This window comes from Macaca fascicularis, chromosome 15 (assembly GCF_037993035.2).
Source record: "Macaca fascicularis isolate 582-1 chromosome 15, T2T-MFA8v1.1".
Lineage (NCBI taxonomy): Eukaryota > Metazoa > Chordata > Mammalia > Primates > Cercopithecidae > Macaca > Macaca fascicularis.
In genome coordinates, this window is record NC_088389.1 from 14640593 (window position 1) to 14656238 (window position 15646).

General features: G+C 51.9%; 1 long non-coding RNA gene across 2 annotated transcripts; it reads right to left on the reverse strand.

Annotated features, from left to right (window-relative positions):
- Positions 1–7488: 7488 nt before the first annotated feature.
- On the reverse strand, positions 7489–15164 carry LOC141408719 (uncharacterized). Of its 2 annotated transcripts, none has more exons than XR_012425026.1 (2): positions 14945–15164; positions 7489–12162 (listed from the first exon to the last, which is right to left on the reverse strand). It is a non-coding gene; the product is annotated as an uncharacterized lncRNA (long non-coding RNA). The 2 variants fall into 2 exon arrangements; XR_012425025.1 differs by having other exon boundaries at positions 7489–12205.
- Positions 15165–15646: the final 482 nt, after the last annotated feature.

Sequence of the window (15646 nt, forward strand, 5' to 3'; positions counted from 1 at the left end):
ATTATAAAATTTTCAGAATAAAAAGCATAGGAGAAAATCGTTAGTATCAAGGGCTAGGCAGAGTCCTCAGGTTTAACACAAAAGCATAATCCACATCGGAAAAAAATCGATAAAATGGGCTTCATCAAAATTTAAAACTTTTGCTCTGCCAAACACCCTGATAAGAGGTGAAAAGAGAAGCTGCAGATTAGGTAATTTGCAAATTACCTAACAAATCACCCAACAAAGAACTTGTATCTATATTATATAAAGACTTCTCAAAACTCCACAGTAAAAACTACGAATAATCCAACTAGAAAATGTGCAAAACGTGCGAAGAGACATTTCATCAAAGAAGTTACACAGACGGCAAATAGGCATATAAGATATTCAACCAGCCACTAGGGAAAAGAAAGTTAAGACCACAGTGAGACATCACCGCATGCCTGTTATAATAGAACCGCTAAAAAAAAATTTAAAAAAAAAAATGATAACACCAAATGCTGGTGAGGACACGGAGAAACTGAGTCACTCATACATTGCTGTGAGGAATGGAATACATCACAGTCACTCTGGAAAATCATTTAGTAGTGCCTTTAAAAAAACTAAACATACACTGGCCAGGCCCAGTGGCTCATGCCTGTAATCCCAGCACTTTGGGAGGCCGAGGTGGGGCAGATCACAAGGTCAGGAGATCGAGACCATCCTGGCTAACACAGTGAAACCCCATCTCTACTGAAAAATACAAAAAAATTAGCGAGGCATGGTGGCAGGTGCCTGTAGTCCCAGCTACTCAGTAGGCTGAGGCAGGAAAACGGCATGAACCCAGGAGGCAGAGCTTGCAGTCAGCCAAGATTGCGAGACTCCATCTCAAAAAAAAAAAAAAAGGAAAAAGAAACTAAACATACACTTACCATATAACCCAACAATCTTCTTCCTGGGCATTTACCCCAAAGAAAAGAAAAGTTACATCCACATGTGTTAGAGCCAAAAAACTGGAAGACAACCAAAATGCCCTTTGGTAAATGCAGTAGGTAAATGGTTAAACAAACCATGGAATGTTACTTAGCAATAAAAAGGAACACACTTGGGAGGCCTAAGCAGGTAGATCACGAGGTCAGGAAATCGAGACCATCCTGGCTAACACGGTGAAACCCCATCTCTACTAAAAACACACACAAAAAATTAGCTTGGCGGGGTGGCACACACCTATAGTCCCAGTTGTTTGGGAGGCTGAGGCAAGAGAATCACTTGAACCGAGGAGGTGGAGGTTGCAGTGAGCCAAGATCATGCCACTGCTCTCCAGCCTGGGCAACAGAGCGAGACTCCATCTCAAGAAATTAAAAAAAAAAAAAAAAGGAGCACACACAGCAACTTGAATAGATCTCAATGGCATTACCCTGAGTAAAAAAGCTAGTCTGGCTGGGCGTGGTGGCTCATGCCTGTAATCCCAACACTTTGGGAGGCTGAGGCAGGGGGATGGCTTGAGTCCAGAAATTTGAGACCAGCGTGGGCAACATAGCGAGACCCTGTCTCTAAAAAATTTTAAAAAGTATTCAGAAGTATTTGGATTTAAGAAAAGAAGGAAAGAAAAAATATTAGCTGGGCATGGTGGTGCAAGCCTGTAGTCCCAACTACTCAGGAGGCTGTGGCAGGAGGACTGCTTGAGTCAGAGAAGTTGGAGCCTGCAGTAAGCCGTGATCATGCTGCTGCACTCCAGCCTGGGAGACAGAGTGAGACTGTCTCAAGAAAAAAAAAGAAAAAAGCCATTCTGAAAATATCACACACTGTGTGTTTTCATTTACATATCTTCCTGGAAAAGACAAAATCATAGGGAACAGATGAGTGGATGCTAGGCCACAGATCGGGTAGGGGGCAGGGGGCAGGTGTGGCTACAGAGGGGCAATTGGGGAGGTCTTTGTGGTGATGGGGTAGTTTTGCACCTTGATTGCCACAGTAGCTACACAACTCTATATGGGTGAGAAAACAGCATGCAATTATATACACATTGTACCAATGTCAATTTCCTGGTTTTGATATTATACTGTTATGTAAGATATACCACCGGGGGAGACTAGCTGAGGTTGCCCAGAGCTCCCTGTACGGTTTTTGGAACTTTCTCTAAATCTATAATTATTTCAAAATAAGAGGTTTTTGTTGTTGTTTTTGACAGGGAGTCTCACTCTGTTGCCCACGCTGGAGTGCAGTGGCGCAATCTCGACTTACTGCAACCTCCACCTCCCGGGTTCAAGCGATTCTCCTGCCTCAGCCTCCCAAGTAGCTGGCATTACAGGCGTGCACCACCACGCCCGGCCAAGAATTTTTTTTTTTTTTTTAAAGAAGAGTCTAGGCCGGGCACCGTGACTCACGCCTGTAATCTCAGCACTTTGGGAAGCCCAGGCGGGTGGATCACGAGGTCAGGAGATCAAGACCATCCTGGCTAACAAGGTGTCCCGTCTCTGCTAAAAATACAAAAATTAGCCTGGCATGGTGGTGGGCACCTGTAGTCCTAGTTACTCAGGAGGCAGAGGCAGGAGAACGGCATGAACTTGGGAGGCGGAGCTTGCAGTGAACTGAGATTGAGCCACTGCATTCCAACCTGGGCAACAGAGCGAGACTCCATCTCAAAAAAAAAAAAAAGAGGCTGGACATGGTGGTTCATACCTGTAATCCCAGCACTTTGGGAGGCTGAGGCAGGAGGATCACTTTAGATGGGGAGTTTCAGACCAGCCTGGGCAACATAGTGAGATGCCACCTCTTTAAAAAATTAAATACGGCCGGGCGCGGTGGCTCAAGCCTGTAATCCCAGCACTTTGGGAGGCCGAGACGGGCGGATCACGAGGTCAGGAGATCGAGACCATCCTGGCTAACACAATGAAACGCCGTCTCCACTAAAAATACAAAAAAATTAGCCGGGCGTGGTGGCGGCGCCTGTAGTCCCAGCTACTCGGGAGGCTGAGGCAGGAGAATGGCGGGAACCCGGGAGGCGGAGCTTGCAGTGAGCCGAGATCGCGCCACTGCACTCCAGCCTGGGCGACAGAGCGAGACTCCGCCTCAAAAAAAAAAAAAAAAAAAAAAAAAAAAATTAAATACTATAAAGAGGAAGAAAAAAATACTTCAATCCAATAATTATATATCCAGCAAAAATATCCTTTAAGAATAAATGCAAAGGCGGCCAGGTGTGGTGGCTCACGCCTATAATCCCAGCTCTTTGGGAGGCTGAGGCAGCAGATCACCTGGGGTCACGAGTTCAAGACCAGCCTGGCCAACATAATGAAACCCTGTCTCTATTAAAAATACAAAAAATTACCCAGGAGTGGCGGCGGGCACCTTATAATCCCAGCCACTCAAAAGGCTGAAGTAGGAGAATTGCTTGAACCCGGTAGACGGAGGTTGCAGTGAGCCGAGATTGCACCACTGGACTCTCACCTGAACAACAGAGCAAGACTCTGTTGCAAAAAAAAAAAAAAAAAGACAAATATCTGGTAAAAAGAAAATGTCATTTTTTCCTCTTAATTTCTGTAACATATATAGCATTATCTAAAGCAGGAATTACATACACACAACAACGGTGGTGTGAAGGGCACAAGGCAGCAGTCGATGGGCCCGTGCTGCTGCAGCCTCCCACATTTGATCCAGTGGCCCCATGTAAACTCTAAGTTAACTATGGAAGGTTAGGAGTGTGTCTTGTGATCATTTGAGCAAACGTTAAATAATGCAAAGAGCGTAGGAAAGGAAGTACAGAGAAACCAAATGCAGACTTGCACTTTATTCAAGACAAGGTCTCACCGTGTCACCCAGGCAGTGGGGCATTCAGCGCACTACACCCTCGACCTCCCAGCTTCAAGCAATCCTCCCTCCTCAGCCTCCCGAGTAGCTGGGTTTACATGTGCGTGCCACTACACCCAATTTTTGTGTTTTTAGTATACGGTGTTTCACCCTGTTAACCACTGTGGTCTCACACTCCTGACCTCAAGTGATCCTCAACCTCCCAAAGCAATGGGGTTACAGGCATGAGCCACCGCACCTAGCCTACTTTACACATATTCTTAAAGATTATTGTAGCTAGATATAGAAGTATTTAAGTAGTTTTTTCCTTCCTCTGTATTTAAATGTTAAAGAGATGTTATCTCACTATGTTGCCCAGGCTGGGACCATAAGCACACTGGTACCACCATACTGTGTCCAGAACTGGTGCATTCTTGGTCTCACTGAATTCAATAATGAAGTCACACACCCTCGCGGCGAGTGTTAACAGTTCTTAGATATAAAGATGGTGTGTCCGGCGTTTGTTCCTTCTCATGTTGGGACATGCTCAGAATTTCTTCCTGCTGGTGAGTTTGTGGTCTCGCTGGCTTTATGAGGAAAGCTGCAGACCTCCGTGGTGTAAAAGCTCTTAAAGAAAGCGTGGAGCCAAAGAGTGAACATCAACAAGATTTATAATAAACAACAAAAGAGCAAAGCTTGCATTCTACAGAAACACACCAGAGCAGGTTGTCACTAGCTAGCGCACCCAGCCTACTTTTATTCCCTTATCCAGCCCCACCCATATCCTGCTGATTGGTTCATTTTACAGAGAGCTGATTGGTCCATTTTGACAGAGTGCTGATTGGTGCGTTTACAATCCCTGAGCTAGACACAAAGTGCTGATTGGTGCGTTTACAATCCTTCAGCTAGATACAGAGTGCTAGACAGAAAAGTTCTCTAAGTCCCCACTAGGTTAGCTAGATACAGAGTAGTGATTGGTGTATTTACAAACCTTGAGCTAGACACAGAGTACTGATTGGTGTATTTACAAACCCTGAGCTAGACACAGAGTGCTGATTGGTGCGTTTACAATCCTTTAGCTAGACACAGAGTGCCAGACAGAAAAATCCTCCAAGTCCCCACAAGGTTAGCTAGATACCGAGTACTGATTGGTGTATTTACAAATCTTGAGTTAGAGGCAGAGTGCCCATTGGTGTATCTACAATTCCTTCGCTAGACATAAAGGTTCTCCAAGTTCCCATCAGACCCGGGAGCCCAGCTGGCTTCATGTTATGGATCCTGCACTGGGGCTGCAGGCAGAGCTGCCCGCCACTCCCGAGCCACGCCTGCACTCCTCAGTCCTTGGGCAGTCGATGGGACCGGGCGCCACGGAACCGGGGAGTGGTTGGGAGGCGCAGGAGCCCACCGCTGAGGGGCGGCTCGGACACAGCGGGCTGCAGGTCCTGAGCCCTGCCCCGTGTGGAGGCAGCTGAGGCCTGGGGGACCCAGCGCACCTTCTGCAGCTGCTGGCCCGCGTGCTAAGCCCCTCACTGCCCAGGGTCGAGTGCGTGGGCCCGAGGAGCCCACGCTCACCCGGAACTCACGCTGGCGCGAGAGAGCCACGCGCAGCCCCGGTTCCCGCCTGCCCCTCTCCCTCCACACCTCCCTGCAAGCAAAGGGAGCCGGCTCCGGCTTCGGCCAGCCCAGAGAGGGTCTCCCATAGTACCATGGCAGGCTGAAGGGCTCCTCAAGTGCCGCCAGAGTGGACGCCAATGCCGAGGAGGCACCGAGAGTGAGGGCTGCTAGCATGTTGTCACCTCTCAATACCCAGCTATTTTTTCGTAGAGACAGGGTCTCGCCATGTTGCCCAGGCTGGTCTCAAACTCCTGACCTCAGGTGGTCTGCCTGCCTCGGCCTCCCAAAGTGCTGGGATTACAGGCGTGAGCCATCACACTTACATACAAAGTCACAGATAGAGAGTAAATGGATGGAAAGAGACACACAAGCCAACAGCAAGCCCAGGGGTCCGGCACTTTAATTAAATACGATACCAAAGGAAGCTGTGTCCCAGATCTTCTCAAGACCAGCTCCCTAATTTCACTTGCACCTCTGTTCCGGCGCCACCTCCCGGGGGAGGCCTTTGGTGAAGCAGGGGTGAGGCAGGAAGGGCAGAGTGTAGGTGCTGGGGGCCCCCCTTCCACCAGGCTGCGTCTTCCTCCTTTCCACAGGCCCTGGAATCCAGGACCCAGTTTGACAAGTATGCAATAAGGACTTGCCAGATTGTCTTGGGTCTTTGGTGGTTTACTGGTTCTGCAGACCGTAATTCCCTGTGTGTGCCAGCTCCCGGCCAGACCCTGGCTAGGGGTGGGGAGGGATTCGGGCAATATGTGTGGAGTTTGTGCAGTCAACAAAATTATTTCCTGAGTGTCCACCGCGTGCCGCGCCTGGACCAGGCGCTGGGGAGGCATCAGTGAACAGAGCAGAACCAGACCCTGGCCTCAAGGAGCTGACACTCAGGTGACGGGTCTGGATGGGAGTAGGTGGGGGAGAAGACAGGAAGCAGGACAGAGCACAGAAAGTAAATCATCACGTTTGCTTGCGGGAGTCTAGTGCCACGGAACAAGGCGGGGGGGCCAGTAAGGGGTGGGAGTGTGGTGCGGGGCTGGGTTTGCTCCAGGTACACTTACACAAAAGGTGGCCTCTGTGCCAACACTCCAAGGAGGGGTGCTCTTCCTGGGGGAAGAAAGGGAAGGTCCGGAGGGTGCCAGGCACAGCATGGGCGCATTCCTGGGCCATCCAATTTCAGGGGAGCGGTGGGTGAATCTCCACCATGCACCTGCTAGTCAGGCACTCAAAGGCCAGCCCTGGGCTCTGTCCCTCAACTGCAGAAGTGCAGGTGACCTGCCAGGTGATCCTCGGGTTCCAGAGCCCTCCTGCTTGGCCGGGAGGCTGAGGTCCGAGTTTGGCGGGATTCACATTTGTCCCCAAACACTCCTTGATAGTTTTCTTTCTTTCTCTCTTTCTCTCTCTCTTTCTCTCTCTCTTTCTCTCTCTCTCTTTCTTTCTTTTCTTTCCTTCCTTTCTTCTTTCTCCTTCCTTCCTTCCTTCCTTCCTCTCTCCCTTTCTCCCTTTCTCTCTTTTTTTTTTCAGACAGAGTCTCATGCTGTCTCCCAGGCTGGAGTGGAGTGGTGCAATCACAGCTCACTGCAGCCTTTACCTACCAGGCTCAGGCAATCCTCATGCCTCAGCCTCCCGAGTAGCTGGGGCCACAGGTGCACACCACCATACCCAGCTCATTTTTGCATTTTTACTTGTCCTAGAGACAAGCTTTCACCGTGTAGCCCAGGCTGGTCTCATAAACTCCAGGGCTGAAGCGATCCTCCTGCCTCAGCCTCCCAAAGTGCTGGGATTACAGGTGTGAGCCACCACACCCAGTCTCCTTGATTGTTTTCTAATGAATCCACTGTCCTGCCCAGCCCTCCCATGCGTCCAAACCCAGGTGTCCCCTCCAGTCTGGCTATGCAACCACCCTCATCGGGTCCAAACCCTTCCTCACTTGCTAACAGGCCTCTTTCCTTCCAGAAGCTCCTCCCACCACCTCTCCAGCTCCAGCTTCTCCCTTGGCCCCCTCTGGCTGGTATTAGCAAACTCCATTAAGGGACAGGTATTTGATATTCCAAATAAAATCTCCACAACCCCCATGAACCATCTTAACTGCTGAAATGCCCACAGGACTTGGGATTAGAAGCTCCACAGCACACGGGAAATGAGGGGATTTTATTTAGTGTTTAGGATTTATACATGTATATGTTGGTGGGGGGAAGATGTATTTAAATCAAGTAACTTAATCCACAGAGTGCAAGGCTAAAACCACCATAGGAAAAGGGTATTTGCATATATTAATCTCTTAACATCCAAAAAGGGGGACTGTGTGGGAGAAAACAGAGGACTCGCCAGGTGGTGTTTGGTTTTTAGGTCTCACCTGCTCAGCGCTGGCCTCACTCCCCAGCCCCACACACACACCTGGCTAGAAAGGGATTCACAAGGGCAGGGGCCAGTGTCTCTTTCAATCCTGAATCGCCCAGGGCCTGGTGCTTTCTGTTGAATGAACAGATGAATGCATGGATGTGTGGCAGTAAGAATGGCTCTCTCAACGCAAATGGGGTTTAGATGATGAAGTCCTCTGACCTCTTCTTTCAACAGATCCGGAGGGGCCTTGGGGCCCAAGCCCTGCCTAGGCACTGGGGTTGGCGCAACACAGATAAGGACTCAGCGTGCAGGAGCCTCTACCCTGGCTCGGGGACGGGTGGGGAGCAAACACGAGCGAGAGACTCATGGGAGAGCCTGTGTCCACAGAATGTTCACAAAGGCCTCCTGGAGAAGGCAGAGCAAGAGAGGGATGCTGCGGAGGGGAGAGGGAGTTCTGTTGGCCAGCTCAGCCCAGGCCAAGGCCTGCAAGGGGGGAAAGGGCTTGGGGTGTTTGCGGGTGACCCCAGGGCTGGGGTAAGGCAGAAGCCAGCGCCTCGGGTAGGAGCCAGTTTATGGGGCCTTTGGAGCCTGGGGGAGTTACAATGTTATTCCAAGCACATGTGCGGGACAGCAATGACAATTTGGGAACAGAGCCACCTTTCTGGAGCAAGGGCAGCCATTTCCCCAGCCAGGTGATGAACTTAAAATATGTGAGCCCACCCCACCCCCACCTTTGTGCAGAGCGCAGCCCATACCTCCTCATCTCACACACACACACACACACACACACACACACACACACACAGCAGCCCCGACAGCAGGCCTGCAGCCTGGAAGGCAGGTCTCAAGAGGCCCAGCCTTTGGCTGACCTTGGCCATTGTGCCCCAGGCCAGAAGGGTAGTTTCCCCTGTACAGCAGCTCCCTGGGGCGAGTCAGAAACCAGGGCAGCTGGCAGAGATGCCACGGGCACCTCGGATACAGGGCCAGGTTACCCCAGGGAAAATGGGACCCCACCCTGTTCCCAGTCACCTTCAACATCAGCGCGTCTCAGTCGTTAGCACTACGTGGGGCCTTGGGGTGTCTGAATTCATTTAGCCCCCTCTTTAGAGATGGCGAAATTGAGGGCCGGAGAAAGTGATTTTTTCCAAAGTCACAGAGCTGAGAAACGGTAGGGGCTGGATTCGAACCCCTGCCCCATCTACCTGCCCAGCCCGTGCTGCTCACCAGTACCCGGCCCCTCCCTGCCCCATCTGGAGTTTAAGTTCAGTAGCGCCTCATTCATTCAAAGCCTCCTTAATTCAGAATTCCTGAGCAGGGGGGTTCTCCTGTGCACCAAATGTGAATGGGAACCTGGGCTTTACTGAATAAATGAACTGCATAACCAAGATTGATGAGAGAGTGGCTTGCTCAAAAACTTCAGGGGCACACACGAGCATCCACATAGTACGTGCACCGTTCTCAAAGCACCTTGTTTAAAGCAACCTCGGAAGCCCTGGTCTATGCCACGGGGGAGTGGTGCTGGGGCCAGCAGCACCGGAGCTGACTGGAGAGAGCCCAGTGTCCGGTTCCCAGTTGTGCGACCCGAGGCCAGGTCTGCCCCTCTCTGAATCTCAGTGAGAATGCCTTCCCCGTGGAGCTGCTGTGTATGAGAACAGTGTGAGGCCAGGTACACAGAAGTTGCTCAGTAAGTCACAGCTGTTTTACGATCATTAAAAGGCATCTCTTGGATCAAACAGCCTGCATCTCAGTCTTCTTCTAATTTGCATTGGTCTTTGCAGAAATTGAGATGCACTCTGTTCCCGACGATTCCACCTGGCTGGGCTGAGGTGGATTCCCCTCAATTCTCCAGCGAGGGCTGGGAACCCATCACTTGCTCCAGCAACAGGTATTTATTTATCCAGCATGTGCTTCATGTCAGATTCCCTGCTGAGGGCCAGGCATACATGTAGCAGTCGCCTAGACAGACAAGGCCCCCACCCTCAGCAGCTCTCGGCCTAGCTATTGAGCTTGCCTGACAAGGGGCAAAGAGGGTAGGAGGTGGTGGAGTTGCCAGATTAAATTCAAGATGCTGGGTGTCATTTGAATTTGAGATAAAAAGAAACAAATTTTTAGTATGTGTATTCCATTCCATATTTGGGATACATTTATACTCACAAGTTATTTGGTACTTATCTGACATTCATATTTAACTGAGTATGCTTTATTTTTTTTTATTTATTTTATTTATTTATTTATTTTTTTTTTTTGAGACGGAGTCTCGCTCTGTCACCCAGGCTGGAGTGCAGTGGCCGGATCTCAGCTCACTGCAAGCTCCGCCTCCCGGGTTCACGCCATTCTCCGGCCTCAGCCTCCCGAGTAGCTGGGACTACAGGCGCCCGCCACCTCGCCCGGCTAGTTTTTTGTATTTTTTAGTAGAGACAGGGTTTCACCGTGTTAGCCAGGATGGTCTCGATCTCCTGACCTCGTGATCCGCCCGTCTCGGCCTCCCAAAGTGCTGGGATTACAGGCTTGAGCCACCGCGCCCGGCCAGAGTATGCTTTATTTTATTTTATTTTATTATTTTTGAGATAGAGTCTCACTCTGTCGCCCAGGCTGGAGTGCAGTGGCTCGATCTCAGCTCACTGCAACCTCCACCTCCCAGGTTCAAGCGATTCTCCTGCCTCAGCCTCCTGAGTAGCTGGGATTACAGGCATATGCCACCATGCCTGGCTAATTTTTCTATTTTTAATAGAGACGGGGTTTCACCATGTTGGCCAGGTTAGTCTCGAACTCCTGACCTCAGATGATCTGCCCACCTCGGCCTCCCAAAGTTCTGGGATTACAGGCCTGAGCCACCACGCCCAGTCTTTCTTTTATTTTTATTGCTAGATCTTCCAGTGTTTATCCAGCACCTTCTGCAGGAGTCCTTCTACCAAACGAGCAGACTCTATGGGCTCAGGGACAAACGCAGGAACAAATCCACAGGATAATCACACAGGGTGGTCCTGGGAGGGCCTTTGACAAGGTGACTTTGAGCTCAGACCTGATGTGTATAGAGGAAGAGAAAAGGCATCGTTCCACGAGAGAGGAGGGATAGGAGACCCGGGTGAGGCCAGGCAGAGAGCTAGTGGCTGCACAGGAGACAACACTGGCCAGGAGGGGAGGGAATGGAGGGCTTTGTGGAGGAGGTAGAATTGAGCTAGGCCCTGAAGGAGGAGCTGGACAGAGAGGAGGTGATGCAGAGGAACCCTGATTTGGGAAGAGGTAAGCCAGGCGGTAGACCCCTGAGATACCCATTCCCCAGACACCATCTCTCACAAGCGCCTTTGGTACACGAGAAAATGCACACGATAAACGGTCAAGTGGAAAACACAAGATACGAAACAGACAGCAGCTGTGGGGTTGTGGGGGTTGAACCAGACCATCCGACCTAGCATGTAGTAGGCGCTCGATAAACAGGAGATCAATGGAATCACGCTTTTCTAATTTGCAGACAAATGGGGGGATCAGCGGCACCGCCAAGATGTTCTTCCTTGTTTTGTGAGTATTTTACTAAATGCAGGAATGAACGAATTGCTTGAATAGATGTGAGGTTACTGTGACTCCATCCGGAAACCACTTGGTCCAGACTTTGAAGGCAATAAAACAGCAAGAAAAGAAAAGCCCTGCCTCCCGGTCCCTGACAGGCGCTGTCACTCTTGAGCCTGTGGTAGTGAGTGCTTTTTCAGGTCGCCCGCTGCCTCCCGAGCCTGCCTGCCGGGTCTGCAAGCCTCCAGCCAAGCAGGAGGGATCAGCTCTGCAGCTTCCGACACCCCAGCCCGTGTCCTCTCAGCCCACTGGGCCCACGGCGGGTGTAAAATCTTGGAACACCAAGCAGAGGCTGAAGACTCTGGGAAGAGGCCCAGTGGCCTCCCGGACAAACCAGAGGTCCTGCCCACTGGTCTCCTGTGTGTCCTTGGCAAGTAGCTTCCCCTTTCTGAGCCTTGGTATCCTTGTCTATAAAATGGGGATGGGGCTAGGAGTGGTGGCTCACGCCTGTAATCCCAACGCTTTGGGAGGCCGAGGCAGGCGGATCACCTGAGGTCAGGAGTTCAAGAGCAGTCTGGCCAACATGCTGAAACCCTGTCTGTACTAAATCACACATAAAAATTAGCCAGGTGTGGTGATGGGTGCCTGTAGTCCCAGCTACTCGGGAGGCTGAGGCAGGAGAATCACTTGAACCGGGGAGGCAGAGCTTGCAGTGAGCTGCGATTGTGCCACTGCACTCCAGCCTCGGCGACAGAGCGAGACTCTGTCTCAAAAAATAAAAATAAAAAATAAAAGAGGGATGGATTCTAGTGACGTCGTCCTTAATTCATTGACAAAGGTTTGGAGAGAATCTGTTCCCTGCCAGGTGCCACGCTGGGAGTGTGAGGCTCCAGAGGGAAGTTCTTGAACCCCTGGCTGATGCTTTCACATGGAGGTTGCAGGTGATCACAGAGGCACATCCTGTAAGATAAATGCATAGGGGGTTGTGGAGAGGCCTCAGTGCCTGGAAAGGAAGAGAAAATACAAAGCCCCTTGCATTACCAGCTGTGAGCAGAGGGCACCTGGCTCCCAGGTCCCTCCTGATGAAAAGGACCCCAACCTAGACAGACAACTGTCATGCTTAGAAGGCCCTTCTCAGTCCCTCCAGCTTCTAAGACATTTTATGACTAATAATCACACACAGGTGACGTTTCATGAGCACTTGCCATGCATCAGCCTCTGTGCTTCAAGGGGTCCAAGTGCTCAGACCGCGGCTGGCCCTGCAACTCCAGGTGCAGGAGACACAGCCTCTCTCAGCCCAGCCAGAACCAGGTGCTGGCGATTCCCGGGACCACTTCCAAGGGGAGGTGGGTTTGGGACACAGGCTGGAGACCGGGGCAGGCCAGGCCCCTTCCCACCACATCCCCACCCCATCAGACCACCAGTGTCCCTCAGGATACTCGGCTTCTTCCCTTCCCTTTACAGAAAGAGAAGCTGAGCCCCCCCCAAAGGAGACTCATGTGCCAGTGCTCTTCCCGAATTGCTCCGGCCACCCCCTGCCCTCAGACCACCCCCTGCCCTCTTCTCTGCAGTTACCTGTTCTGCTGCCCACCTGCCAAGCCCAGCAAAGCCTCTCCACAGTCAGCCCAAGAATGCTGCCAGACCCAGAACCTGGGGCGGGTGTGCACACAGCAGGTGTGGATGTGGAGGAAGAGGTGCCCAAAGCTCTGCTCTGAGGTCAAGCCTGAGACCTGGGTGCCCAGAGCCTGTCTAGGTCCACCCAGGGGTGCTGGGCCCATGGGAGCAAAGGCTGAGTACTGTGACCTCCCACCACCCTCCTGCCCCACCTCCACCCTGAAGTGTCCTGTTTAGTGGAATATCAGATGTCATTGTGTGCCCTGGGGTGGTGACGGGGAGGGGATCACCTGGCCAAAGGAGACCCCTAAAGCCTCAGGGAGGGGCCTGCTTCAGCTCCAGTGAGGGCGGGATCCCTGGGGTGAACCCATGACCTTAAGCATGACCTTGAGCATGACCTTGAGCATGACCACCGCGTGACTTTGGGTTGCTGCTCCTTTCAGTGCCACACTCACACCCGATTCCTGGGCCCCTTTCTCTCCCCCAGTCTCTTCCTGCCACACACACTCCTATTTCTCCACGTCCTTCCTCTCTAAATGATGGGGACTAGGTAACCAGAAGCGACACCATAGCCGCTGGACCCCTCACGGTGTGAACATGAAACTGGGCAGGTCTGGGTTTGGCCGCCTGTTCCCTGACTCGCTGGCTGTGTGGCCTTATGCAGGTCACTTGCCCCCTCTGAGCCTCAGCTTTCTTGCCTGTGAAATGACGGGCACATGAGCTCCCGCCTTGCAGGGCTGTGTGTGTTGCGGGTGGTCCTGGAAGCTGCACTCAGCGTGGACAAGTAGCAGTGCTCCCACGCAGATGCCACATCGACATCATCATGCTGTTCCTGTTTAGGTCCTGCCCATTCCTCCAAGGGCTAAGGCATCTCTGGAGGAATGGGGAGGGCGTGGCCTCTGCCCTGATCCTAGCTGAGTCTGCAGCTGCCGGTGTCCACCTGTGGTTCTCAAAGTGTGGTCCTCCTTGCCGGCCGCATTGACCTTGCCCAGGAACTTGTCAGAAATTCGGATTCTCTGACCTGGCCAGTCCTGGGAATCTGAACCCCTGGGGTGCAACCAGTCACCTGTGCTTTCACAAGGTCCCAGGGGCCTCTCGCAGGCGCTGGTGTGAACCAGGAGATTCTAGAGGGTGGCAGCCTCTCTTGTGCCCCCCACCCCCACTCCCGTCACAGGGTCTGGTCCTCCCATTTCTCCAGTCACTCTGCATTAAACGCTGGACAGTGGTCCCTAAGTACAGCCCCTCGTCTGCTAGTCAACAACTGGGGGGCCTGGGTTTTCCAAATGTGGTCCCCAGAGTACCCACACCAGACCACCAGGGAGCCTGACAAAAATGCAAGCCCCTGAGCGCCCCCTAGACCTGCTGGGCATGGATCCCCAAGAATTTGCTCTGGGGGCACCCACAAGTCCAGAACAGGGGGGAGGAAAATGAAGAGCGCGGCAAAGCCGGGCCCTGGGGAGGAGATGGACGAAAAGGGAAGTCAGAGAAGATTCCCTAGCGCCAGTGACGGGCACCACTGCCTCCCCAGAGTCACCACAAGCCAGGGGCGCCTTGGCAGTTTAACCCTGTGTGGACACCATTTGAGGGGCTAGAGATAAGCCAGGATGAAGTGTTACGAAATAATAATAGTAGTCCCTGCTCTGCCCACTGCAGAGCCCTAGAAAGTAAGGGACTGGGGCCAGTGGCAGCTGCAATCAAGGTGCCTGCAGCTCTGTGATCTCAAGGCCTAGCTTGCCCTGGCCTCCCACCGTTCACTTAATTCCAAATACCTTTTCTCTTGTCAGCCACAAGTTAGTGGGCTTCAAAGTCAGGCGGTGGCTCCCGTGACCCTTTGTGGGGAGGGCAGGAGTGGGCCCAGCTTCTGTGTGTGCTGCTCAGTGGGCCAGGAGGCCGAGATGACCGCAACAGCTGGCCATGTCCCAGGCCTACAACTAGAGGGAGGGAGCTTGGCCTGCCAATCACTGCTCCGCACCTACGCCCTCCTAGGTTGGAACGGACCAGCAGTCGGGAGCAGCTGCTCCAATCCCACCCCCCTACAAGGGAGACTGTCCAAGCACCCGGAGAGCCTTGGACTGGGGAGCGTAGGGCGGGATGAGCCAGAGCTCCAGGAGAGGAGGCTTGCACTCACCTGAGCTAAAATTCCTGTTACAATCATATCTGTAGGTGTCAACCTCACTTTTATTGCAGAGAGGAAGGTCTGGAATCACGTGCTTCTCCAGGCAGCATTTTACAGAAAGCTGCCCCAACAGCCACCATGTACTTCCCCCCTTCTACCTGGATCTCGGATTCTGTCACAGAATGTGGCAAGGTATCACAGGGCTGCAAGCCATGAACAGGTTTGAGGGGACGGGAGTGGGGGGTTGCAGGGACGAGCTGGCAGGACCCAAATCCCTCCCACCAGATGTGTCCCCACCCACAGCTTCCTTTTCCATCGGAACAAACATAACAAAACAAGTGTCAACTGCACTTCCTGATTCCTGAGTTACGAAAAGCCAGTGCCACCCACAGTTCTGTCCACCCCCTCCTCTTGACCTGGCCTTTCCAGTGGTACTTTATTCTGTTATTTGCTTTCCATTTTTCTTTAAACGCATTCACTGCCGTTACTTAGGTAAATGCATCCGTAAGGGAACTTTATGTGACGACTGCTAGGTGGAAAAAAAAAAAAAAAAAACTCAGATCATGGGCCATAAATAGAAGGTAAAAGTAAAAATAAATTACAATTAAAATAAGCAATGTTAGGAAATTCTAGCTGGCTATTGTTGCCTGCCAACCCGGCACTTTGATAGAAAAGGGTTGGGAAGTTGCAAGCTTCCCCTCCAGGGGACCAGAA